Below are 26,913 nucleotides of genomic sequence, written 5' to 3' on the forward strand. Positions count from 1 at the left end.
CAATAGGGCTGCAGCTTCCCTTGCAAAGGGAATATAGATACATTTTGCGCGCTGCAGCCACGTTAGTCGGAGCTGGGACAAGGAAGGGGTAGGTTGTGTGTGCAGGGGTCTGTGGCTCCTGCACTAGGCCAGATACCCCTGTTAGGCCCCAGCTGGGCTCCGACTCCCCTCAGTTTGTGGTTGCTGCAGGGTCAGGCCCATAGGCAGGGACACTGCCCCTGTAGTACAAGTGAGAGGGACACAGACAGGACACAGCGGTATCCTGTTCTCAGGTGGTCTGGGATCAGACACCCGCTGTCACAGAGACTCTTAAAGGTGGTACAATCCAAGCGGGACCCACCCACCGTAGAGGCGGAAGCGTCGTGGTTCGTCAACGGTTCCGTGGACCCCATCTGTATCATCGGCATCATCTCAGCGCCCGGGTGTGGACACACCCGTCAGGTATTCATTTCACGAAGTGCACCAACTTTACACGGGCTGGTGGGGCAGTGCTGCCACACACACGTGGGAGGGTGAATGACTCTATGGACACCAGGGTGTTGTGTGCTTAGAGGCACCCTAGTACTTGAGAAGGTACACCCGTCGAGGGTGAGGACACGGTGCAAAGGGGGCACGGTGAAGGGGTACGGCCCTGTGAGGCTTGTATGTTTTGGAGAGTTAGTATTATTGGACTGTGTAATAAAACTGTTATATCTATACACGTGTGTTTTATTGCACGGTGTTCCTGTAACGGGGTAATTTCACACAGTAGAATCCCGTGCAGGTGGAGGCGCTACCGAGCACCAGCTCAGGTATACCCCAGGTTGCCAGCAGCGGAGGCTCAGGTTTCCTGTGAGAAACAGGTATTGCATCGCACCACACACACCGGTAGCCCCACACCTCCCAGGGGGTGGGGGAAAGTGTGCTACATGTAAATAATAAATATGTTTCAAAACCAGAGGAATGAAAATAACACAATGCATTACAAAATTCTCCTCCTCACTTTTAAGGCTATACACTCCTCTGCCTCCCCTTACATCTCAGCCCTAGTTTCTCGCTATACACCTTCCCAACTCTTGCGTTCTGCTCTGTCTGCCCCTTTCGAATCAAAAGCTCTCTCCCACCTAAAACTTTTCTCACTCAATCCCATGCCTCTGGAATGTCCTTCCCCTCAATATCCGACTAGCACCCTCTCTATCCCCTTTTAAGATCAATCTTCTTTAATAAAGCATATGCATAAGCTCTGTTCTCGAGTACTATACAGCACCTCTCATATGCACTGACCTTGACCTCTTGCAGACACACTTACCAGAACACTCTCCTACTATCTTTGTAAGTTATACTACTACAAATAGTGTTGAAATTATGGTGCAATGTGCAAATTTGGTAAAATTCTGTGCAATGTGAAGTTTCGTGAAGATTTTGCAAAATTTAAGAAAAAATGCAAACATAATGCAAAACAAGTTTGAATTCATTAGCACATCTCTACTAAAATCAACCAACCAACCAATTGTATTCTAGATTTGGTAATTAATCATTCATACTAAACGAGCATCTGTATCAACTTATTTTTTATGATTAGAGCAGCAGTCCCCAATACTCAAATATTTATTTTTATGTTTCTTTTTACTCTCACCTGAAAGCGGAGGTGGGGATGGGGGGAGAACTTCTGGAGGCAAATCAAACAGAAACAGCTGTGCACCCAATACAGTATTTCCGGCAAAACGTGAGGATTGATTTCCCGGTGGACAAAAGACTGGCAACCCAATTTCTTGCACATTGAATATTTCCTGAACCCCCCGTACCTGGTGATAAAGAAGAACCAGTTTTGCTCTCTAGGACCCGTCAATGCAGGTAAGGTACTTAAAGAAAGAAATACAGTACTCTTTTTGGAAGGAATGCGTCTTTAACAACCAGGGACCTACTTACATCGAGTGTCATTATGCTATTATATTTCAACAATCAGAATTTTAAAAATGTTATTAATTTGTTAGTTGACTTTTCTATTACTGTATTTCAGTGTCATTGTACTGTGCTGTGGAATATGTTGATACTTTGTAAATAAAAGAGAAGATGAAGGAGCAGGACAAGACTGAGCTGAAGCCATTACTGCCATGACTATCCTTGGTAGTTACTAGGAGCTGAAGATAGTCACCTCAACAATCATTCTGTACCATCTGAAGTTTGTTTTATTTATCCCAACAAATTGAAAACTTCCCTAGTGAATTATAAAATGTGGATGGTAAAGACAGTGTGCATGCAATGTCTTGTATATAATGTATAACCCTGTTCACTTAATCTAACTATGTATTGTAACAATGTCTTTGTCATCATAACTCTGTGCCCAGGACATACTTGAAAATGAGAGGTAACTCTCAAAGTATTACTTCCCGGTTAAACATTTTATAAATAAATAAATAAAACTTGATTGAGCCCTCAGTGAAGAAATAAAATAATGTATTACTGGTAATAATTGTATACTACACCAAAAGAGTATGTAGAATTGCGCATATAATTTACAGGGCTAATTTATTCACATGAATAAGAGTTTACAACCTGCTCTACAGTGGGACGCGCCCGCGGGAGCTCACCGGGAAGGAGTGCATCTACCGGATCTACCTGCGGCTGTCACTGGGCGTTTATATTTGTGTGAGTACTCCAAGTTTTTATATGTTATTGATGAATAAATCCTTTGATTATTGCTAATCCAGGCTCTGCCCATTTCCTGTATTTGGGCATCTGGGAAAGGAGCCATCCTCACACTGCACCCATTGTGGGGTAATATTGATGAGACGTGCCTGATCACCCACCATCCCCTAACCAGATTGACACCATTCTGATTATCACTCTGAGGGACGGGGCTCACACAAGGCCGTGTGAGTTGTGCTTATATATTTCTATACTCATCTCACTGCTGTAACATTCATTCAGCTGCTCTTTCCATCACCCTCCTCTGAGGGAAGGGTCTCACACTAGGCCGTGTGAGACATTGTTTTATTGTTTTTATTATTTATCTATATACAGTACCACCAGTCATCAGCATCCTACCTCACCCCCCCCCCTTTTCCTCCTCCCCATCTCATGCGAACAATTTGTGTTAATTAATATATGCACTAATCACTTGTGTATACTACTGTCTCTTTTATTTTTTGAGATTAACATCTTGCGCTGACCGCCATCCTGTATCCACTACAGTGCATAGGGTATACAAAAATAAAGAGGGCGATTTACTAATCAGCGTTCCAGACCGAATAAGAAGACGCAGTATGGCAAGGCACTCCGACGCCACAGCCCTCTATTTACTAAGCAGTCTTTTGGAAATCAGACTGCATCTTGTAAAAATACATTTACATTCTGTAGCTGTGTCTTCTATCCCCACGGCATCTGTAAGACAGGCTGGAATCTCTGCAAGGCATCTGGATGCACATAAAGACACATTAAGTCCCCAGAACTAATATAAGTTAATCTAAGTTAATGCCCAATAATTTTTTATATGAATCTGTTATATATTGTATAATATTGTTTAAGTCACTTGCCCAAGGAATTGAAACAATTATCTCAAACTTGGTTTTTCCATTTCAAACACAGGGCTGTTATCACTATGCCACTCCTTGTTGACTGAATTAGTCACTATTATTCCTTCACAATATGGGAGGAAACAAGAAAAAACCTGGAAAGCAACACGTACTGTAGTGTACAGTATTCATTTCATACTTGAGACATTTTTTAGAATTGTACCAATTCAGCCAAAGGTACCAATTTTGAACAGCAGTAACTTTGATATACTGTATGTCCCTCGTAATAGAAAATATACATGAACAAAGTAAAAGTTGGTGTTTAGATCAATATTTTATTCTACACAGAAACTTTTCTTGTATCGTGCACTACATCGTTGAGACAGGGGGGAGTGTGAGAGAGAGAAATAGGGGGGGGGGAGGTGGGTGAGAGGGAGAGAGAAAGGGGGTAGAGGGAGGGGGAGAAAAAGGAGGGGAGAGAGACAAGCAGGAGTGCAAGAGGTGGGGTTAGAGAGAGAAAGAGGGTGTAGTAGAGGGATGGGGGGGAGATTAAGAGAGAGCGAAGATGGGGAGTGAGCGAGAGTGGGGGAGTGAGCGAGAGTGAGGGTAAGAAAGAGATGGAATGAGTGAGAGAGAGAGGGGGGGTGAGAGATGTGAAGGGAGACTGAGAGGAGGGGGTTAGAGAGAGTGATAGAAAAGGAGGAAGAGTGTGAGAGTGAAGGGGAGAAGAAAGAGAGAAAAAGGGGTGAGAGTGAGGGACAGTCGGGACACAAAACAGGGCCCCCAGTAGGAAGGCACGGACACCCCCACTCAACAACCAGGGGTTCTCAGGGAGACTCTAGTTCTGCACCCTGGGAAGGCTGTCAACTGCCCTGCCCCTGTAGAAAGTATGAAATAAATAAACACAGAAAAGGAGTGCTACTAAGCGCTAATCCCCTTTAGGGGTAAGAAGGTGACAATAAAATGGTGAAAAAGGTAACAGGGCAGCCAGGAAATACTGGTGTGAACAACACCAGAGATACACAGGGAACAGATACAAACCAGCGCCCGTAGTGATATTAGTCCAATAAGTCCAATGAATCCAAATGAGGGGAGATGGGAGAAAGAGTCCAAAGGGTCCAATGAGTGGAGGTACTGTACTCCAATCAGGGGGTCCGTGACATGTGGACAGAGACAAAATAGAAAATCATAGTGTAAACTGTATCAGTTAATGGGTTAAAACACTGCACAAAAACAATAAAGACAATAAACAAACAACAGAAACATGCACATAAAACACTGAAGCTGCAATAGAAAACTATTTATTAAAACAAAGGAGCCTGCTGCAGCGGGTCGTCAAGGGGTTAAAACCCAAACCCCTACTTAAAGCAGGACCGGATAAATGAGCGTGTGAAAACCAAGCAGGAACGGATGACAGATGCAGAGAAGGTCCTCCGTGGGCTCTCAGGTGGGTAGTGTCTGGCTCTGTTTCCCTCCGACTTGTAGAAAGTTCCCAAGATGGATGCAGGGGAAGAGGAGCTGCACACAGCTGCACACGTCTGATACAACCTCTCTCGCGATGATGTCGTATCCTGCTAGGGTGGTCAGGAACGCTACAGACAGCCAGCTCTCTCCAAGGCGCCGTGACCTTTGACCCTACGCGTTTCGTGTCTGACCTCTCACGCGTTTCGTGACTGACGTCACGTCCTCACCCCTGAGGAAGTGACGTCAGTCACGAAACACGTATGGTCTTATCTAATAAGTCTATTTAATCACCACAGAAACTGTTACCAGTGATAGGATGCTATCGAGAAATACAACCCTGGGATTGTTGTAACTTGTCTATTGGCAAATTGCACATTAATATTTAGTTGCGTATTATGATCATTTATTGGTACATTTTATTAGGATGAGCAAGCTGTATTTTCAACGCTTTCTTTGATTTTGAGTAGCTCTGCCCCTAAGCTAAACTCACAAAGAATAGTTTTCCATGATATGTGAATAACGTGCATCAGTGCATGATGATTCAGCACAGGGTCATCTGAGCAACTAATAGTTAGGAATCTAAACTCAAAGGACATCTCCTGCATATGAGCACATTTTTGTTTAAACAGGTAGATTCTGATAGAATAATTGTATGACCAGCCTCTAATAAAACGTTCACATGTGGCATGTTGTTAAACCCTAAATTTGCATATAGTTAGGGAGAAGGAGAATAAAAACCTTAGTGAATTACATTTACCTCCTTCAGTGTGGGAAATGCAAACAACCTACTGCATGTGATGCAAAAAGGATTATGCCTCAATGAAAGGGGTTAAAAATAGTGGTATGGGATACAATCCCACACATTTACATTCATAGCAAATTTTGGATTCACTGGCCAAAAACTTGCAATGTTACCAAACTTTGCCAAAACCCACCAAATGCACATTTCTTCTTATAATCCATATTCAATATGCTATAAAGCCATCTTCCCATGCTCAGGAAAATGTCAAATCCATTTATTGGAATGCAACTAAACAATTTCCAAATATAGGATTGGCAGCTTCAAAGCATGTTGGCCCCTATTCAATATAATGTTACATTCAGCTGCATTCTGTATTTAATATGCAGTTACATTCAGCTGCATTCTGTATTCAATATAATGTTACATTCAGCTGCATTCTGTATTCAATATAATGTTACATTCAGCTGCATTCTGTATTCAATATGCTGTTACATTCAGCTGCATTCTGTATTCAATATAATGTTACATTCAGCTGCATTCTGTATTCAATATAATGTTACATTCAGCTGCATTCTGTATTCAATATAATGTTACATTCAGCTGCATTCTGTATTCAATATAATGTTACATTCAGCTGCATTCTGTATTCAATATAATGTTACAGTACATTCAGCTGCATTCTGTATTCAATATGCTGTTACATTCAGCTGCATTCTGTATTCAATATAATGTTACATTCAGCTGCATTCTGTATTCAATATGCTGTTACATTCAGCTGCGTTCTCTATTCAATATAATGTTACATTCAGCTGCATTCTGTATTCAATATAATGTTACATTCAGCTGCGTTCTCTATTCAATATAATGTTACATTCAGCTGCATTCTGTATTCAATATAATGTTACATTCAGCTGCATTCTGTATTCAATATAATGTTACTTTCAGCTGCGTTCTCTATTTAGCTCCATTCAAATGAGTGGGTCTAAAATGTTCTTTAGTATGGAGAAACGGGTTCACAGAATATTGAATAAGTACCCATAATTAGTACTCCGGCAGCAGTAGACATTCATAATTTGGACTTATTAATGGTATTTTGGCTGCTTTATTTGGCCAGGTATATTTTCAGTTTTCATGGGGCTTATCAGACTGACCACATGATGGAGTGGCCAGATCGGTCCAAATGGAAGTGGAGTCCCACATAATAATCCCAACTGATTACAAACTCCTTTGTTTTAAATAGAATGCAAACGAAGACAAGTGCGCAACTAAATACCTCTAATGTAAAGTATTATATTAACCCATTAACCACCTTTGTGATAAAATAGTTGAAAAAACAACCTCAAAGTCCCATCGGCGGCAAGCCGGACAAAGTGGTGGCTCTCGACGGCCCTGACCTGCAAAGGATCTTTACCTGCAACCAGGAGACGAGCGGAGGGTGTTCCCCAAGTGTCGCGGTGGTGTGCTCTCAGACTGAGATCTTCCTAAAGGCAGCAAAGTGGAATTCCTGCGGTCCAGCGGTGGCTGTGTGACGTCGGGTAACCCATGTCATTTCACATGAAATGCTGATTATTTTTTGATCTGATGTATGCAGATATCTTACCCTAACATTATGTATATATTTATTTTACCTACTTCACTATGTGCGTCTGCGATTTTGTTTTCTTTGTATTTCATTTGTTTTAAATAGGTTTGAAGAAGGGCCTCTACATGGATGAACCCCATTAATTTCAGGTCCGGGAACCCCCCGCTTCCCGAGATACTTACCTCTGTAGGTGTTGCCGGTATCTCTTTGCAGTTTAAATGCCCCAGTCTCGGCTTCTTCTTGGCCCACGTGACTGGGACATTGAAACTGAAGAGAGATACTGGTCTCCCTATGGGAGATTTGCCCTGCTACTGGTGTATGGTGATTGTCACGGGAGGCCAGGTATTTACACCTTTTTAACGGGGATCATAACATTGAATAAAACAAGGAGGTAAAACAAATTGTCTTTTATTTAGTTGAAACAGACGTACACACAGTGGATTACAATATACAAGAGAAAAAACACACTTACTGGGGTTCTGGGGGAAAAAGAGACTTTCCTAGCTTCTACAGTCCGTATAAAAAAAGTTTGTAGTTGACCTGGACTTAGCCCGAGATATCCTGGAACCCAAATCGGCATGGAGTTCCACATGCCACCGCTGTACAAGCTCTGGAGTCTTGAAATAACTTTACCGCAAATAAGTCCCAAACGTCCTGGAACTCAAAATGGCTTCAATCCCCAACTGCGACCGCTACGTTCAATTCTTAGATCTTGGCCGGAAAAAGTCAGGACAGAAAATGTCTCGACCTAAAATTTCTGAAGCCGGCTTGCTGCTATTTCTCTTGGAGCATCTTTTGGCGGATTCAAATTTGCCGCTGCTGTCTTGGTGCTCAAAGTCTTGGAGAACTGGGATTGGCTGCTGGCTTTCTTATAGTATTTCAGTCCCATTCATCAAATACTCCAGCCAATCCGAGCGTGGGAGAATTCCTACCAGCCAATCAGATACTTGCCAGTCTCCTGAAGCCAGGCAAGGATGGACTCAGAATCTGACAGGGGCATGCGCCAGCTTGGCACCTCTACCACTTGTTACTCAGAAGCCACCCATGGAGTTAGGCGTCTCAAGGTCTGGGCTGGGCAAATGGTAGTCCAATAACTTTTATTCAGCCCAGGACGAGTGTACTTGAGTCTAACTCCTCCGCCCAAATGGCTTTCACACCTTGGCAATCTCTGTGGCTTTCAACTCCGGGACCCGAGCAGACTTGGTGGCACCAACTTGGTAGCCAACTGGTCTCTCAGAACCACGGACTTGGAAATCCCCAACAGTGCATAAATATTTTCCATTATACACAATGTTAAAAAATATATATTTCCCTCGTTTACTAGGTTTGACTGAAAAGATGCGCACGTTGAGTTTCAGCGCTCCTAGACCTTCCTATAAGAAAATGTTTTACAAATTGAACTAAATAACGCTTAGGTTCAATTTCAGAGTTACTTTCTAATGCATAGGAATTTGGACTTAGACATGAAATCAGCCTTGCAACCTTATCGATGGTTGAAGCACCCCAGAACCTCTATACCGGGATCTGGTGATATGGGCATATACTGGGGGACCCCCACTAACCTAGGGACCCCTGGCTGTACCCGGGATACACATATCACTATGCCCCCATTTACCTTTCTGGTATCTGCTGAAGCAGGGAAACCTGGCGGTGAGTCGAGTAACTGTTTTCAAGGGTGGATTTTGACCAGAGTGCTGTGTCTATATTTCCCCGGTTATCTGACCTGATTCCCAGGTACATTTTTGGGATGGCTAGCAACTCTGGCAACTCCGTCTACCTATACACAATCTGACAACACTTTTACCGCAAATTCCCCCCCCCCCCCTTGAAACTCATAGCCTAAGAATCTCCACTGGTTAGCACTCCTGGAAAGGTAAAACACTCATAAATTCTTTATTGCAATACAATCACATACATTGCAGGTACCATAAATGGGTCTAAGAGCTGACACGCTAAACTACCCAATATGGCTCAGATGTAACCAGCTGGGCATAATACCTTTATTGATGGCCTTTGTTGAAGGTTACCCCCTCACCATCACAGTGATGTGCTTTACCTGTTGGTTCACAGGAGGGCTGAGGGTCCGCGATGTTATTGGGACAACAGGACAGGCTTTTGATGTAGATTCTTCAGTTCAGTCTCTGCAGTGCTAGGGCCTCTATCCACCACAGGCTCCAGGAGTACTGGAGGCAGTCCCTATGGTAGAATCCTTCCATACTCCCCCTGATTTACTGCAGCCCAGGCCCAGGTATATTGAACAGAAGTCTCTTTATTCAGCATCCACTGCATACATAAGGATCAAACAATGAATACTGCTTTCTTAGTCTCAGACCTTTGGATGGTCCCTGTGGCAAATCTGGCTTTGGGCCTTGTCACAGTCCCCTACTGGGACTGATCATATAGTCCCACCCCGCAGGGTGAGACACAGCTTGCAACTCCCAGCACTAGAGTCAGAGCTGCACACCTCAGGGAACTTGGAAGAACTCTCACTAACTTTGGCGTGCCTCTTCCTTAAAGCAGAAAGGGAGGGCACAAGGTCTGCACCCATGATTAGGTAACACACAGGGCCGGTCCCACCTTCACTCCTGCCACTCAGGGAAGCTGCAAAGGGGAGGGGTAAACACAAGATGGGCCTAACACTGCCTGCATCTACCAGGACTTACGTGTTAGGGAGGGCAGAGGAATAGCCAGAACCAGCCATGGCTACATAAGTATCTCAGGAAGCAGGGGGTCCCTGGAGCTAAAATGAATGGGGTCCAGCTCCGGAGACTCCCTAATTCAATACTATTTTAAAAGGGGACATTTTAATCCGTCATTATGGATTGTCCTATTTGGGACATCCATAGATATCCCGGGGTCAAAGGCACCGGCCGTCCCATGGCGGATTCAAATCTACACAAAAAGGTTCCCCATCTCTAATCACTCCCTCCTCCTCCCGTCAATCGCATCACTGCAGGACTCTGAGGTCAAGGGTCATGCTCCCTTCCCCTTATTTGATATGGGTTCCTTTATCTTTGTATTATTTTTTGTTTATTCCTGTTTGTTTTTTGTCTTATTAAGCAATACTGTACATGAGTACACGCTGGTGGTAATAGACAGAAATAAAGTAATTATAAGTAATACAAATATGTCTAGCAATGCATACCCACAGGGGAAATGTTAAGATAGTTCTGTACATCGAAAACTAATTATTCATTTTAAAATAAAGAAAGGCAGTTATAATGTATGCATTTTGTTTCCTGTGTAATTATGATTGACCATTTATAGAGCTCATTCCTCGTATGTACAAACAATGTTGCAGAAAATACTACGCAAGGTGAGAGCTGACCCTGCAAATGTCTTTGACAATATCCGGAATGTTGTTTATAAGGACCTCTTAAAGATTCCAGCGGTAAACTACAGCGATGTCACAATATAATGCTATGGCAGGAAATACCATTTCCACGTATTGGAAACAGTTGTGGATCACGAGGTTTTTTAGTGCTAAACATTAACCACTTACTGTCGACACTGCTTTCATGCAACATTACTAATCGCCACATGACAACTTGAACGAGACTATTCTCATGTCATTGTGTAACACAGGCTTTCTTTTTCCCGACAGTATGATTGATGTCAATTTATTATAATGACTTCACGTTGCAATGTGAAGTACATATGCCTGGGGTGGGCCAACTCCTGGCCTCAAGGAGCACCAACAGGTCAGGTTTTCAGGATATCCCTGCTTCAGCAAAGGTGAAGCAGTCTTCTACTGAGCCACTGATTGAGCCACCTGTGCTGAAATCGAGATATTCTTTAAAACCTGACCTGGTGGTGGCCTATGAGGACTGGAGTTGGCCTGACCCTGACATATACCAATCATGGATGCGGCAAGTGTTCCCCTCGCACTTCCTCTCCTGAATAACACACAAGTACTAGGGATACGATTTGTTAACAACACCTAAAGGATCATATTTACTAAGTGATGGAAATCCCAAGGCACTTTCCAGCCCATTCAATTAAATTGCTTCAAAGAAGTAATACATTACAAAAGGCTATGGGGCCTATTCACTAAACTTCGATAAAATCAGTGCATTGCCGATCGAATTTGCATTGTTTTATCGCGCTATAAAACATGTTGGTAAAAATGGTATTCACTAAGAAAAAAATCCACGTTTTTCAAAGTTCATTAAAAAAAATGCAGCATCGAATGACTTGGTTTTTTTTCTAAGTGCTATCGCGCTATAAATCCAATTAATCAGCAACTGATTGTTGAAACTGCAGCCTGGGAGAGCTACGGCTCTTACAAGAGATCGTACAGGTTCAATATTAATTTTAAAACTAGTGTGCGGGAGCAGGGAGTTCCTGAGCTGCATTGATTTCAGCCTCGGGGACCCCCTACATCCCGAGATAAAGGCCCTGTTATGGGGTGCCGGTATCCCCGCAATGTTAAAATCCTCCACGTTACGTGACCGGGGGATTTAAATTCCGCAGGGGGATACCGGCACCCCTTACCGGGGGCCTGTATCTCGGGAAGAAGGGGGTCCCCGAGGCTGAAACCAATGCAGCTCAGGAAACTCCCTGCTCCCGCACACTAGTTTTAAAATTAATGTTGAACCTGTACGAACTCCTGTAAGAGCCGTAGCTCTCCCAGGCTGCAGTGAATGCGGTTCAGCTCAGAAGACCCCCTGAGGAGGGGGTCTCCTGAGCTGAACCACATTAATTTCAGCCTCGGGGACACCCTACTTCCCGAGATACAGGCCTGGTATGGTTTGCCAGTATCCCCTGTGCGTTTAAATCTCCCACGTCACGCACGGGGACACTGGCACCCCACACTGAGGCCTGTTTCTCAAGAAGCACGGGGTACCCGAGGCTGAAATTTATGTGGTTCAGCTCAGGAGACCCCCTGCTTTCGTACACTATTAGTAACAAAATTAAATCAGTTTCATTACCTTAGCAGCTAGCCACTAAGGCAATGAAGGGGTTAAGACACAGTAGCTTGTTTATTGGGGGCAGAGGGGGTGAGTAAAAGGGGTACTTGGGTGGGTGGTTAGGCCTACCAGGAAGGTTGTGGGAGGAGTTAACCCCTTCATTTCTATAGTGGCAGTAATCGCTATGGCAATGAAGGGATTAACACACAACCAACCCGGCGACCAACCCGGTAGGCCTAACCACCCACTCTGGGCCAATTACCCCCTTCACCCAATCCCTCTTCCCCCAATAAACATTAAAATACCCACTACAGGCATACCCCGTTTTACATACACTCGCTTTACGTACACTCACTAGTACGTACATTTTTTTTTTGTTGCACCTTACCCCCTGTGTACGTACGCGTGCTTCGCGAGTATGGACACCAGGGGGCGGCGTGCGCACCTCAACACTCCTGCAACCTCCTTCATGCTCGATCTCCCTGTTCCCTCTACCCTCCGATCTGTCTCTGTTCCCCCTCCCATCTGTCTCTGTTCCCCCTCCCATCTGTCTCCGTTCCTCCTGCACCCAAGCTCCATAAATCTGCAGCTTAACCAGCAATTCTGCCCGCACTTACTGCAGCCCGTGATTCTGCTTCCTCCGATCCCCCGCTCCTCCCCCCTCCTCCCTCCTCAGAGCTCGCTCCTGTCTGCTGTGAGGGGGAGGAGAAGATCGTCGGCTGCAATCTTTGCGTGTGTGTGTGTGTGTGTGTGTCTGAGTGACAGTGTGTGTGTGTGTGTGTGTGTGTGTGTGTGTGTGTGTGTGTGTGTGTGTGTGTGTGTGTGTCTGAGTGAGTGACAATGGGTGTGTGGCTGAGTGACAATGTGTGTGTGGCTGAGTGACAATGTGTGTGTGGCTGAGTGACAGTGTGTGTGTGGCTGAGTGACAGTGTGTGTGTGTGTGTGTGTGTGTGTGTGTGTGTGTGTGTGTGTGTGTGTGTGTGTGTGTGTGTGTGTGTGTGTGTGTGTGTGTGTGTGTGTGTGTGTGTGTGTGTGACTGAGTGACAATGTATGTGTGTGTGACTGAGTGACAATATATGTGTGTGTGACTGAGTGACAATGTGTGTGTGTGTGTGTGGGTGTGTGTGACTGAGTGACAATGTATGTGTGTGTGACTGAGTGACAATGTATGTGTGTGTGACTGAGTGACAGTGTGTGTGTGTGTGTGTGTGTGTGTGTGTGTGTGTGTGTGTGTGTGTGTGTGTGTGTGTGTGTGTGTGTGTGTGTGTGTGTGTGTGACTGAGTGACTGAGTGACTGAGTGACTGTGTGTGTGTGTGTGTGTGTGTGTGTGTGTGTGTGTGTGTGTGTGTGTGTGTGTGTGTGTGTGTGTGTGTGTGTGTGTGTGTGTGTGTGTGTCTGAGTGACAATGTGTGTGTGACTGTGTGTGTCTGAGTGACAATGTGTGTGTGACTGTGTGTGACTGAGTGACTGTGTGTGACTGAGTGACTGTGTGTGACTGAGTGACTGTGTGTGACTGAGTGACTGTGTGTGACTGAGTGACTGTGTGTGACTGAGTGACTGTGAGTGACTGAGTGACTGTGTGTGACTGAGTGACTGAGTGACTGTGTGTGACAGTGTGTGACTGAGTGCGTGTGCGACTGAGTGCGTGTGTGCGTGACTGAGTGAGTGAGTGTGTGACTGAGTGAGTGAGTGTGTGACTGAGTGAGAGAGAGTGAGAGACTGAGTGAGAGAGAGTGAGAGACTGAGTAAGAGAGAGAGAGAGTGAGAGAGAGAGACTGACTGAGAGAGACTGAGTGAGAAAGAGAGAGAGAGTGAGAGAGAGAGACTGACTGAGAGACTGACTGAGTGAGAGAGAGAGACTGCGAGGAGAGAGAGACTGCGAGAAGGAGAGAGAGACTGCGAGAAGGAGAGAGAGACTGCGAGAAGGAGCGCGTGACTGCGAGAAGGAGAGAGAGACAGCGAGAAGGAGCACGTGACTGCGAGAAGGAGAGAGCTGCTATACAGTACTGACCTGCGTGCGCGCCTCTCACCTATTTGCTTGCTCCCATTCATTTTATTTGAATAAAGCCTATTGTATTTATTTTGGTTACAAATGCCTTATTTACATCAGTTATGCACATATATGACGATTGCAGTACAGTACATGCATCGTAAAGTGGAAAAAAAGTAGTGCTTCACTTTAAGTACATTTTCACTTTACATACATGCTCCGGTCCCATTGCGTATGTTAAAGCGGGGTATGCCTGTACCTACCAATACACAACCCACCCACCCCTGCTACCCCCAACAACCCCTCTAACACATACAGTACATTAATGGTCAAAATTACTATTATCCAGATATGGATAATTGTGCATTTGGCCATTCAAAATAAAACCAGCCAGCATTAAGTAAATAAAACTTGCACTTACCACTGTCAGGATGAAGGCTGTCCTCATCCTCATCACCATCCTTGTCCTTCAATGGCAGCAACATTACAATAAAAAAAATAGAAACTAATGGCCACTAACCCCTTAATCACCTTAGTGGTTAGTAACCGCTATAGTAATTAGTGATTGTATTTTTTAATTTTTATTTATCTGGTTGCCCATTGACTGCCAATGTCTTTATCTATGCCCCTTTAGGGCTATAGATAAATACAGTGACAAGCAATACATTTTTTGGCAAATGCTTATTTTTATTTATTTTGTATGTATTTTTGTTGATTTGTTTGTTTAATTATTGTGTTATTTTGTTGATTATTTTTTTATTCTTTGTTTATTTTGGGTTATTGGTTTTCATTATTTTTGTGTTTTTTTGGTGTTTGCTTTTTTAATTCTTGTTTATTTTTGTTGTTTTGGTTTTTTTAATTTGTTTTTTTGGTGTTTGTTTTTTTTATTGTTGTTTATTTTTGGGGTTTGATTTGTTTAATTGTTGTTTCTTTTCGTGCTTGGTTTGATTTAATTTTGTATTTTTGGTGGTTGTTTATTTTTTTAGCTTGCCCATTGACTGCAGTGGCAAATCATGCCCATATGATATGGGCATGATGTACCACTGTGCAAATCAATGGGTAGAGGGTGGGGATAGTTGGCTTGCGGATGGTGGTTAGTCCTCCCGGGTGGGTAGCTGGGGAGGCGGGATACCCTCTTAATTACTATAGTGGTTACTAACCGCTAAGGTGATTAAGGGGTTAGTGGTGATTAGTTTGTATTTTTTATTGTAATGTTGCTGCCACTGGAGGACAAGGACGGTTATGAGGACGAGGACAGCCTTCATCCTGGCAGGGGTATGTGCAAGTTTTATTTACTTTATGCTGGCTGTTTTTATTTTTAATGCGCAAATGCACTATTATTCACCTTGGGGCAGATACAAGCTTCACCCACCCCCTGTATCAAGAACTATGCAATGCCTGTATTTAACCATTTCATTACCTTAGTGGTAAGCCGCAATGGTCATGAAACTGGTTGCAATTTTTTTATTGCATAGGTTTGATACTGGAGCCAGTGGGAACCCTATGGGACCCATGGGTCCCCCCGATGAACCTTTGGAGACTCCTGACACCTGTGGGTACCCGCAGGGACCTCGGACACCCATGAGGACCCTCGGATACCCACAGGGATATAAAAAAATAATCTCACTCTTTAATGAGTTTTAATGTATTAGGCTTACATTCAAAATCGTATATGTGTGTTTTTAATACATCAGTTGTGTAGTGTAACCTTAGCGGGTCCTGTATATGTAAACCAATACCCTTGGCCTTTATGGTAACTGACACTTCTACTTCAGCCTGAGAGGAATATCAATGCAGACCCGTGGTTAGAGACAATCTGCCGGCATCTGGGAATCCTCATTACTGAGGCCCTGTTTCACATGCCGTTTCACTTAGCAACTCTACTGGACTCCTTTAGTCTTCTCTAGGGACCCTAACTAACAAGGTTACTATCCCTGTCTATAACATAAGAAATTAAGGGGCCTGGTCTATACTATTACTTTAAGAACATGGGTGTCTACTTTTCCTGAGGAACCTTTCCTCTTGTCCTCCTGGAACCTAACCTTCCAGAACAGTCCCTCCTCCTTAAATACCCCTGCCTGAGGTCTGGATCCCCATACCAATCCAGGGTGGTGCTTCGCAAACACAATCACTGCGAGTAACCCTTTAGAAAGGGGGTTACACTGTATTAGATAATACTTACTGCATTTGTTTATTCCCCTCCCCCGGTCTTTATTCCTTTTTAATGAGTTTTACTGTATCCTTGAATTGCTATAGTAACCATTTACAAAGACACAGCATTTCCTCTTTTGAAATAGGCAGCCATATTGTGAACCCGGGGAATCAGGATCTTTGTCGATCGATCGTGGAACAACGGACGATTGGCAGCTTTTAATTAAATTTCCTTAAAGCTAAGCAGCTGCGGCATCCATTATAATAAATTAAAAAGGCAACCTGTATTGCCACTTTAAGTTGCCTTATGGCTTATGACCGTGTAGTAATTATGGACCAATGTCTGGAATGTACTGTAGTTACATTGTTTTTGGATGAGTTTGCTGAAAAATATATTGTCCTGCATAAAAGAACTACAGAGTCACAATCACTAAAACACTTATTTTGATGTGGACAGTGCTTAATGGCATAAGCAAGAGCTAAACAGCATCATTTTGTGAAATACAGTAGGTTCATAGTGTTGTGGATGTGTTTCTCTTGTTACATTGATAATCTGCACACACTTTGTGCAGTAACTAGGAGACTGTTTTGAAGCATCGACTCTCAATGTAGAATCTTTTCTGCTTGTTGCTGTATATATTCCTGTTGAACATACAACCATAAAACAACTTGGCTCCTCGTACAACTTGTCGCATTCATTTCTATTCTGTCTTCTCAAAAGTGAGCATCTGCCCTGGGAAGGAAACCCATGCAGGCATTTGCATATCATTTGTTATATGTGAAGCACATGCTTCTGTAATAATTATTATTCAATCATCATGATTAAGCTGCAAGAGTTTGTTTTAAATGAGTAAGTGTGCATTTAGAAAGCATTGTTGATACAGCTTCGTGTCTGGGATTGATGTCACTGCCTAATGTTTGGCAGTGTTGCGTATAAGTGGAAAATTGGCTCAGGGAGAAGGAGAAGTAATAACGTTGGTTGCAAGACATATAGGGAAATAAAATGTGCTCTACATTGTAATAAAAAAAAACGTTCTATAGATATTTGATACACAAACATCGAATACTTATAGAATTACAGCAAAGTTCTACAGGAATAAGTAGCATCCTTCACGGATTCTGTCTTGAAGGTACAAGGCCATCCAAAATGAACCTTGACCTAACCACATCATACAACAAAGTAGTAGCCACACATCTGAAAAATCGATTGGTTTATAAACAATTTTACTTACAGGGATTACAACTGTCTCAGGGATATTCTCTGGTTCCTGTTTCATTTCCCAGAGTTCCTTGCCTGTCTCTCAACCAAGGAGGGAGGTTACCGCTTGTATGTCATAGTGGTTGTACCTCAATGCCATACAATGGGTAGTAAGGTAGTTAGGGTGTTTGTATTTAGCCCTAGGCTACCTTAGTGACAATTAAGGCATACGTAACTCATACTTTCATGGCCAGTATGGCTTGTAAGGGGTTAATTAAAAATACAATGTAATATATACCTTGCATTTTCAGTTGAATATGGCAAACGTGAGCCAGTGGTACTGGCAGCTAGCGCTGGGGTGTCATCCTGCTACCGCCACGTAAGCCATATTCTAATGAGGACCCTAACGGCCATTTTATTTACATAAAATTAGCTTTGTGAAATTTCATAATCAGGCTTGTCCCTAAGATATGTGATGCTCTTAGGCAAGCACGACTAAAGACACCCCCTCCCTCAAATATAAAAGTGTCCAAAAAAAATTCTCCACTTTTTTTTCTCTAGGTAGAAAGCAGCAGTTGCCCCACATTAATTTCAGCTCAGGGAAACCCCTGCTTCCAGAGATATTTACCTTCTTAGGCCTCGGACATGGTGACATTCACAGCGCTGAGCAGTGTTGACGCTCATGTTTTCCTGCTCAAGCAGGAGCTTTTTGTGTCCCTGCATGAGCGTCAGCGAGCGCGCTTATGAGCCTGGTGGGAGCCGTTGCGGGAGGCAGGGCAGGAGGCGGGGCTAGCGCGCCACGTCACGGCGCCAACGTCACGGACTGCCATTGGCTTTTGGCGGTCACGTGACCGGCCCTGCGCTTCCCTCAGCGGGAAAAATAAAATTGTGCTTTCGGTTGCAATTCCACACGCCTCCGCACGCCTGCGAAAGCGTGCGGAAGCGCCATCTAAAACCGTGCTCAATAGGGATGATGTTTCCCCTCAGCGCGGCTAAGTGCGGGTCAGCACGGTCTTTTTGACCATGGCCCTGGCCTTTGGGGGTGCCGGTATCTCCTGCTCAGGTTTACCTGTCCCATCACATTGGCCAATATGAAGCCATGATGTTATAGATGGCTTCCTATTGGCCCATGTGACCTGGGGTTTTAAACCTGAGAAGGAGATATCGGCACCCCCTAAAGAGGTAAGTATCTCAAGAGGCAGATGCAAAATGATTGCAGTTCCGCTCCGGACACCCCCTGCTTCAATCCTACATGTATTTATATATGAAAAAGAAGGATCAAGATTGCTGCTAATCTTTCCCTCTTGCCGCCCCCTGAGACATGCCTTCCCTAGGCACCTTACCTGCTCACTTCCTAGGGACAGGCCTGTTAATAATGGACTGTTAGGAGCCCTGACTTCATTGAGCTCTGTGGATCTGCCGTTACGATTTTGCGGGTTGTGGTTTTGCCAGAACTTGTTTGGTTTTGGTTTAAGCTTTGTAAAAAAAAAAAAAAATGACGGGAGGAAAACCTACAGGCTTGGTAAGGTACATACTGTAGTAGAAGAAGTTAACTCTTGCAAAGAATGTCAGAGCTCTCCATTAGATTGATATGCAAGAACTACACATTATAAAGCTGCAAAACATTTCCCTTTTGGAGATTTTCAACTTTTCAATTTTCATATCCTTTGCTTTAATAGTACCTGCATTATTGTGTACAATTACATGCTGATTGATGTATCAACATCCGTGTCTTCTTGGCTTGTTGGTTTTACGTTAGTCACCACTCTTGTGGTCTAAAATAAAAGAAATTCTAAGAAGGAAGGAATATTTTTCCAGTTTATGGGGACTCCCCATTTTTGCTGTCAATCTGCATATGTCATACCTCGAATATCAGGCAACACCCAGTGTAATTAATATATGTGTAGCTCGCTGCGAGTGTGAAGTCCAGTCTTGTTATACATTCCATACAGCTGAAATAAACTCACTTCAATAAAATGCCAACATTTTATTAGACATTACCGGCAGAGGGGTTCGTTGATGTGCTCTGCCTGTAATGTCTAATAAAGTTTTGTCATTTTATTGAAGCAAGTCTGTTCCTGTGAGTGTGACTCCTCTTCATAGGATTTACGTATGTTGGTGGATAGCGGGGTCTGCTGTGTGAGCACCAAAGAAAGGCTGGCATTTTCAATGGATGCAGTTTAGTTCAAGCAATGCAGCAGAGTTTGATTTATGGACCAACAGCGTAGTCAGTGTTTATATGTATGTATATCTTAATTTATATAGCGCCCACAGCTGTACTCCCCGCTTTACACCAGAGACAATACAGGACAGGAAATTATAATGCAATAAGTGCAACAAATACAATCAGGCAATAGGGAAGGAAATTCTTGCCCCGGGGAGCTTACAATTGAAGTGGTATGTTGGGAATTTTACAGAGACAGCAGGTGAGGGAAAAGGTGCAGTAGATGGCAGTCATTGGTAGGAGTGACGATGGGTGTCTGACAGTAGCAATGCGTCTAGGCTTATGGATCGCTTCATTTAAGAGGTGAGTTTTAAGTTTAGTCTTAAAGGTGGGGAGAGAAGGTGATTGGCGTATGCTGAGGGTGAGGGAGTTCCACTTGAAGTACCGAAGGTGAAAAGAACTGACGGCTTTACAGTAAAAATGTGTTTTACATGTGTGCATATTTATGTGTGGACAATAGTTTTTCCTATGGGAAAGTACTTCCTGGAAACTACACTTACCAAGGGGGCTATGGTGCAATTTTGTGCCTTTCTACCTGTGAGCTGATTTGTCAATCAACATGCCTGAAGCCTGCATTGACCAATAAGAATTTTGGTTAGGAACAAAGTCTCTCCTATCTAGAGATGTGCAAAATGATTGTTAAAGTTCATGAACCAGGAAAAGTTGTCTTTTTTTGTTTAGAAAAAGTTTGCAATTTGTTTTGCCAACCTTTAAAAGTCAATGCGCAGGTCACATAACCCTAAATTCAGGTTACATGACCTTTTGTGTACTGCCATTATTGTGAAATTCTGGTGAGATTGCCAAAGATAATGAAACACTTATGACAAGTACATTCACTGCTTCCACTGCAACCCTGAATTCTGGGTAATTACATGCAAATGAGCACTCACAGTTTTAAAGCAAAAAAGAGGGGGAGAAAAGAGAAATTTGGGAAACATTTTTGAAAAGCATATTTGAAAAAAATGTGTATATCTTTAATCCTAACAATACTTTAAAAAGAAGCTGATGAGATGGGAGTCCTGAAACATGTACAGAAAAATAGAGTGTGGCGCTCAACACTGGATTAAACGTTAATAAATCTATACAGTACTTAGATTGCATTTTTATTCTAAGTGGTAAACAGTCAAATCAATATTGACTAAAAATAAATCTAGTGATAGAAAGTTAACAGCATACTAAACAGTGATAGTATATGCACTGGTATACTGGTGCATATATTAGTGACCATATAATAATATGTGATAGAACGTTTGCCACAGTTTGGATATGCCTGATTTTTATCTTTCTTTGTGAGTATTATCTTCTAAGAGTCCAGTCACAAGATCAAAAATGGAACCCTGCAATATTACCCGACTGTATGTTGTTCTTTTCTCTGCTATGGTGACCCATCCTTCGCTCCCCTGCTTTTCTGTGGAAATCGAGATGGGAATCCTGTACAGAGACTGACAGCGGAGTCTGAGCCACCTGAGGAACTGATCTGTATCACTTCTCCTGACAGATGGATCACATGTGACTGGTCAAATGTGACCTCACATGCCTTATACAAAGCATGTTACATCTCATTTGACCGGAAGTAGATGGGCATCGGGGGGACTTGCCATTTCCTCTTTCAGAATCACCTGCATGCCTTACCTTCCATATTTATTGTCCCTCTCTCCTTAATTATGGCGGTGCCATCATCGGACTGAAATAATAACTTCACGTCATTATACCTTCCATCTTATGCTATGCCAGGCAGCATGGAGTACACAGGTAGCACTTTATCCTAATAAAAAGGCTCACAGGAGTTTACAAAGGGTCTTCAGGGATATGACTGGATATCCTTTCAGAGTAAGAAAAAAAAAACAGTCATATTTTATTATGATTTAAGTCATAGCAAGTAAGGATTTAAGTAAATTAATAGAGTGTAACTTTAATGGGTTAAAAAAAAGGTTAGATATATTAATGCAAATGTCCTACTTTACATAGATTGTTAGTAGTAAGATGAGCAGAAAATGGTGATCACTGATCATTATCCTATTTTCAAACCATTGTAATTTTTTCTAAATTAATGTTTTTTCTAATCAAATATTCTTGTGTTTTCTGTCTACTCCTTATAATCCCAATACACATAAATGAATCCTTGGAGTCATAAGCGCAAGACTGGCATGACTGTGGGTCTGAAAGACTTTTGTGGGCCAAAAGATGATTGTTTAAGTTGAAATGACTTATTAATCAGATCTTGCTAGAGAAACGGAAGGTATGGTGTTAAGGCCATAGAAGGATGACGGGGAAGGGTGGGGCACAAAGGGGAAATGAGATGTAAGGAAGGAAAATATTTTCATGTTCCTGAAACTGTACAGGTAGTACCACCCGCCCTTAAAAACAATAGATTTAAAGTTAGGTAGGAAGTGGTACTATAAAGCTTTTATGGAACAGGGAACCTAGTGCAAGCACACTACTTCCTTTGTATGTTACATAATTCTGGATTAATGACAATGTTTCAATGTTTAAAATAATGTAAAAAAATAATAATTAAAAACGAAATATAAGATAGAAAAAATATTTGAAATTAAAATGTCAGGTATTTGTCAATCCTTTTTACTTTTATTTGATACCGCAGCAGGAGAACCTTACCCAAGCAATTCCCTGAAGATCAGTTTGAACAGTGGATTGAGAGGAGCTGCTACTTCCCATGATAGGTGACAGAGTATGGTGGTGTTCTCTCATGGTGGGAGAGGTGGTGCTTCAATCCTTGCTTGATGGTAGCACGAATACTCAAGGATGAGTGGTAAGGCATGATAGTGTTCTCTAATGGAATGTTTGGTTGGTCCACCGAGCAAGTATGGCTGGTGGCTGGTGTACAAGTTTGTCTGGAACCCTGTATCTACATGTAGAATTGTGTGGGGTCCCAGTCCCAGCACTCAAAAGATTACAGTAAGCAAATGATTTGAATAAAAAATATAATGTATTGTGCTTTAAAGCATATACATTATCAATTGATGCAACTTGAAGGTACAGTATGGTCACACAAGTACTGTACTAAGGTCCTCTTATGGAGAATAAAATCAAAGAAAGAACTCCTCAATCTGCCTGCATTGAAATTTCACAATAGCCACAGTAAGAGTAAGTATAACCTAGGGTAGATAATGCTATTCTATATGGCAGCAAAAGAAAGCGTCTTCGTGAAAGTCACTGGATAAAAGTCCAATACAATTGTGGCACAAAGTGAGAGTCACTAAATTCAGCAGTAAAAATAGCTCACGCATGTCATAAAAGTGCAAGAAAAAAGTTATACCTGTGCAGGGCACAAAACAGTATGCAAAACATCCTTTGTGAACTGTAATGTTTGTTTAAAGTCAATAAATACAATAATCCCCACCAACTGTGGTGCGAAAAATAGAGAAAAAGATTCATCCATTGCCAAATCCTTGGAATTCATTTAATATAATTAAACATGCCCCTAACTTAATTGGGGAAATATTGTGATGGAGTCATTTACATGGGTCATACCTATGCTATCCATAGTGTCCTAATGATCTCCGTCTGAATAAAAAAGGAAATGGAGGAAAGTGCAGTAGCTTAAGGCACTTGTAAATGGAGATTGAATGCAGGTGAATATGCTAAGTGTGATGTAAACATAGATACATAAGGGAAGGGGGAGAAGGGGAAAGGGGGTGTGCTGAAGATTAGCCAGTCGAGTCACATGTGGGAAATACAAACATAAAAACGTAAGTAGACAGTTCGGGATAGAGGTGGGAGATCCCTGTAGAGAGTATCCGGATCATAGCAGAGGCCCCTGCATGGTTCCAGGTCACATAGGTCCAAGACGGAGGGAGAAAAAGCTGTAAGATAAAAACAAATAGTACAGAAAAGTACACTGCTATGTTGTATGCTTGGAGAACAAATTTCTACATACAGGTGGCTTACATAGCTCGATTCCAGAGCTATCCTGGACTCCTCCTGGTAAGACTACCTGAGAGACCAATGAATTGGCCAATCAGTGGAGCACCTGGTATCCACCAATAGCAAGGTGTCCATCTGGTTTGGAAACAAACCCATAGTTGGCCCTATACTTCAATTTAAAGGAAGCAACTAAGATCCAAATCCTTATTCATCCCATTGGGGATGAGCGTATCCAATGTTATAATCCAAACAGCCTCTTTTTGTAGAAGTCGTTTGGATCTGTTGCATCCTCTTCCCTTTCTCGGAACCCCATCAATGACCTGGACATGGAGTTGACTAGGGTTGTGGCCGTCTGCACAAAGTGGTTTGCCACCAGTACCTTACCATCTTCTTTTCTGCATATCGCTGCCTTGTGCTGCCGGATCCTATCCTTAACGAACTGCATTGTTTCCCCCACATATCAAAGACCACATGGACATTTAATGAGGTATACAGTATAACAAAATTGGATAGACAAGTGCATTGTTGTTTTTTTTTTGTTTCTATTTTTTTATTGTTTTTACCAGGGTACACAACATACAATAAAATTTGCTGTACATATATTGGGGGAACATTGATGTTTATGTGGGATACAATAGACGTCAACATTCCGTGATCTTTATTCTGACAGATGTGTATCATACTGTACTTATTGTTATTTGCTCATATTTTCCCACTATTGGGGTTCTGATGGGGAAGCCGCCGCTTCCTCGAGTACCTCTTGTAGTAACAGGATAGAGGAGAGAAAAGAGAAGAAGAAGAGTGGGGGGATAGGGGGCGAGAGGGAGGAGGGAAGGGGATGTAGGAATCAGCCTAGCTTTCTGAGTATTCTAGTTCTTCCTTTATAAGTCTGTTACCCATTTGGCCAAATTTCCCATGTTTTATGGAACTTGTCCATTTTTTGGGACAGTGTTGCCGTAAGGAGTTCCATTGTCTTTATTTCTCGTTGCCTTTGAAGTACGGTCTGTTTAGCGGGGGCATTCACCTTTTTCCACGCAGCCGCCACAGAGCAGCGCGCCGCCGTGATTACGTGCCCCACCATCCTGCTTTCTGCCGTATCTAAATCGTCTATTGGTTTAGCCAGCATCATGGTCATTGGGTCCACCTCAATTTCTACCCCCAGGTATTCTCGGATCAATGTTTTGATCATGACCCAGAACACCTGAATCTTTGGACAATTCCACCAGATATGAGCCATGTCTCCTCTTTGCCCGCATCCCCTCCAACACAAATCCGGGGTCCCGGGGAAGATTTGGCTCAACCTATTTGGGGTTAGGTACCAATGGCATATGATTTTATATATGTTTTCTTTGATGGTAGTACAGATCGATGTGTTGGAAGCTGCCTCCCAGATATCCTCCCAGTCTTCCCTATCAATCTCTATATTTAGATCTTCTGCCCATTTGGACATATAACTATGTTGGGAACAGCCCGCTGATCGCGTCAGGCCCAGATATATCTCCGAAATCAATCCTTTGGAATAATACCCTTTCCTACACAGTCGTTCAAAATTTGTTAATGGTTGGAAAGCCATTTCTTTGGAGACTGTTTGCAGGTAGTGCCTGATCTGCAGGAAGCCAAATATTGGTAGGTTTTCCGTTTGATATTTGTTTTCCAGCTCCTGAACCGATAAGAGCTTACCTTTTCCAATAAAGTCCTCTGCTACCAACATCTTTAACTGTTTAAATTTACTTAGTCTCTGTGGGAGCCAGCCGGGGGGGGGGGGGAACTCTGGGTTACTGAATATGGTTTTTAATAGTGTGGGGTGAGCAGTCAGACCATATTTTTCTTTATTTTTGGTCCATATTTTCCATGTACATTTCATTGCTCCCAGTTATAATGTTTCCAAGAAGGTCTCTCTGCCCCGCACAGTCCACAGGGTGGCCGGGAGTGAGAGAGGTCTCGTATAGGTAGACTCTATCCCTGTCCAACAACTTGTAGTTGGGTCATTGTTCCATATTATCACTTGTTTGAGTTGGGCCGCCAAATAATATTTAATGATATCTGGGACTGCCAGGCCTCCGCATTCTTTTGGTGCTAGCATGATAGTTCTTGCTACTCTTGGTCTTTTGTTTTGCCAAATAAATTGAAAAATTCTATTTTGCATATTTTTAAATTCAAATATTGGGATATCGATTGGAAGAGTCTGGAAGTAATACAGAAGTCTTGGTAGGATATTCATTTTGACCGTGGCTATTCTGCCTAGCCAAGATATCTGGTATCCATTCCAGCTCTGGAGATCTTTTTTTAGCCTCTCAAATAAGGGCGGGTAGTTGTATTGATATAATAATTTGTACTCCCGTGCTATTTGAATTCCCAAATATTTGATTTTTGTGGAGCTCCATTTATAATTGAAATTTGTTTGTAGCAGTTTGGCCTCGGGGCTAGGTAGAGATAAATTTAGTGCTTCCGACTTATCCATGTTGATTTTGTATACCGAGATTTTGCTAAATTTGTCTAATTGCGAGTGTAAATTCGGGAGTGAAGTCAAGGGGTTGGCTAGAGTTAGGATAATGTCGTCAGCAAAAAGGGATATTTTGTAATCCGTTTCTCCAATTGCAATACCACTTATATTTCTGTCCTCTCTAATTGTTGCTGCCAAGGGTTCGACGGAGAGGGCAAACAGAAGCGGAGACAAGGGGCATCCATTCTTAATCCATTCTTAATGTTTATAGGGTTCGAGTCTCCTCCTGGGAGCTTCACTACGGCCGTGGGAGTTTTGTATAGGGCTCTGATCCCTTCCTAATATGGGCCCTTAAATCCAAATTTAATTAATGTTTGATCTAGAAAGTCCCACCTGATCCTGTCAAACGTCTTTTCTGCGTCTAGACTTAACAGAATGGCCTTCGTGGATGAGAGATGTACATGGTCAATTATGTTAATGATCTTCCTCGTATTGTCTGAGGCTTGTCTGCCGGAAATAAACCCGACTTGATCTATGTGGATTAGGCTTGGGAGGATGGGGGTTAATCTGTTAGCTAAAATTTTGCTGAAAAGTTTCAGGTCCGATTAAGGAGGGCTATGGGGCGGTAATTACCACACTGTAGCGGGTCTCTCCCTTCCTTTGGTATGACTGCCAGGTTGGCTTTTGACATAAATGCTGGGATAGCTGTTCCCTCCAGAAACTCATTAAACATATCCAGTAGATATGGTGCCAAAATGTATTTGAATTTTTTATAATATTGATTGGAGAACCCATCTGGACCTGGCGTTTTGCTTGGTTTTAGTTGGGA

Source organism: Ascaphus truei, chromosome 1 (assembly GCF_040206685.1).
Source record: "Ascaphus truei isolate aAscTru1 chromosome 1, aAscTru1.hap1, whole genome shotgun sequence".
Lineage (NCBI taxonomy): Eukaryota > Metazoa > Chordata > Amphibia > Anura > Ascaphidae > Ascaphus > Ascaphus truei.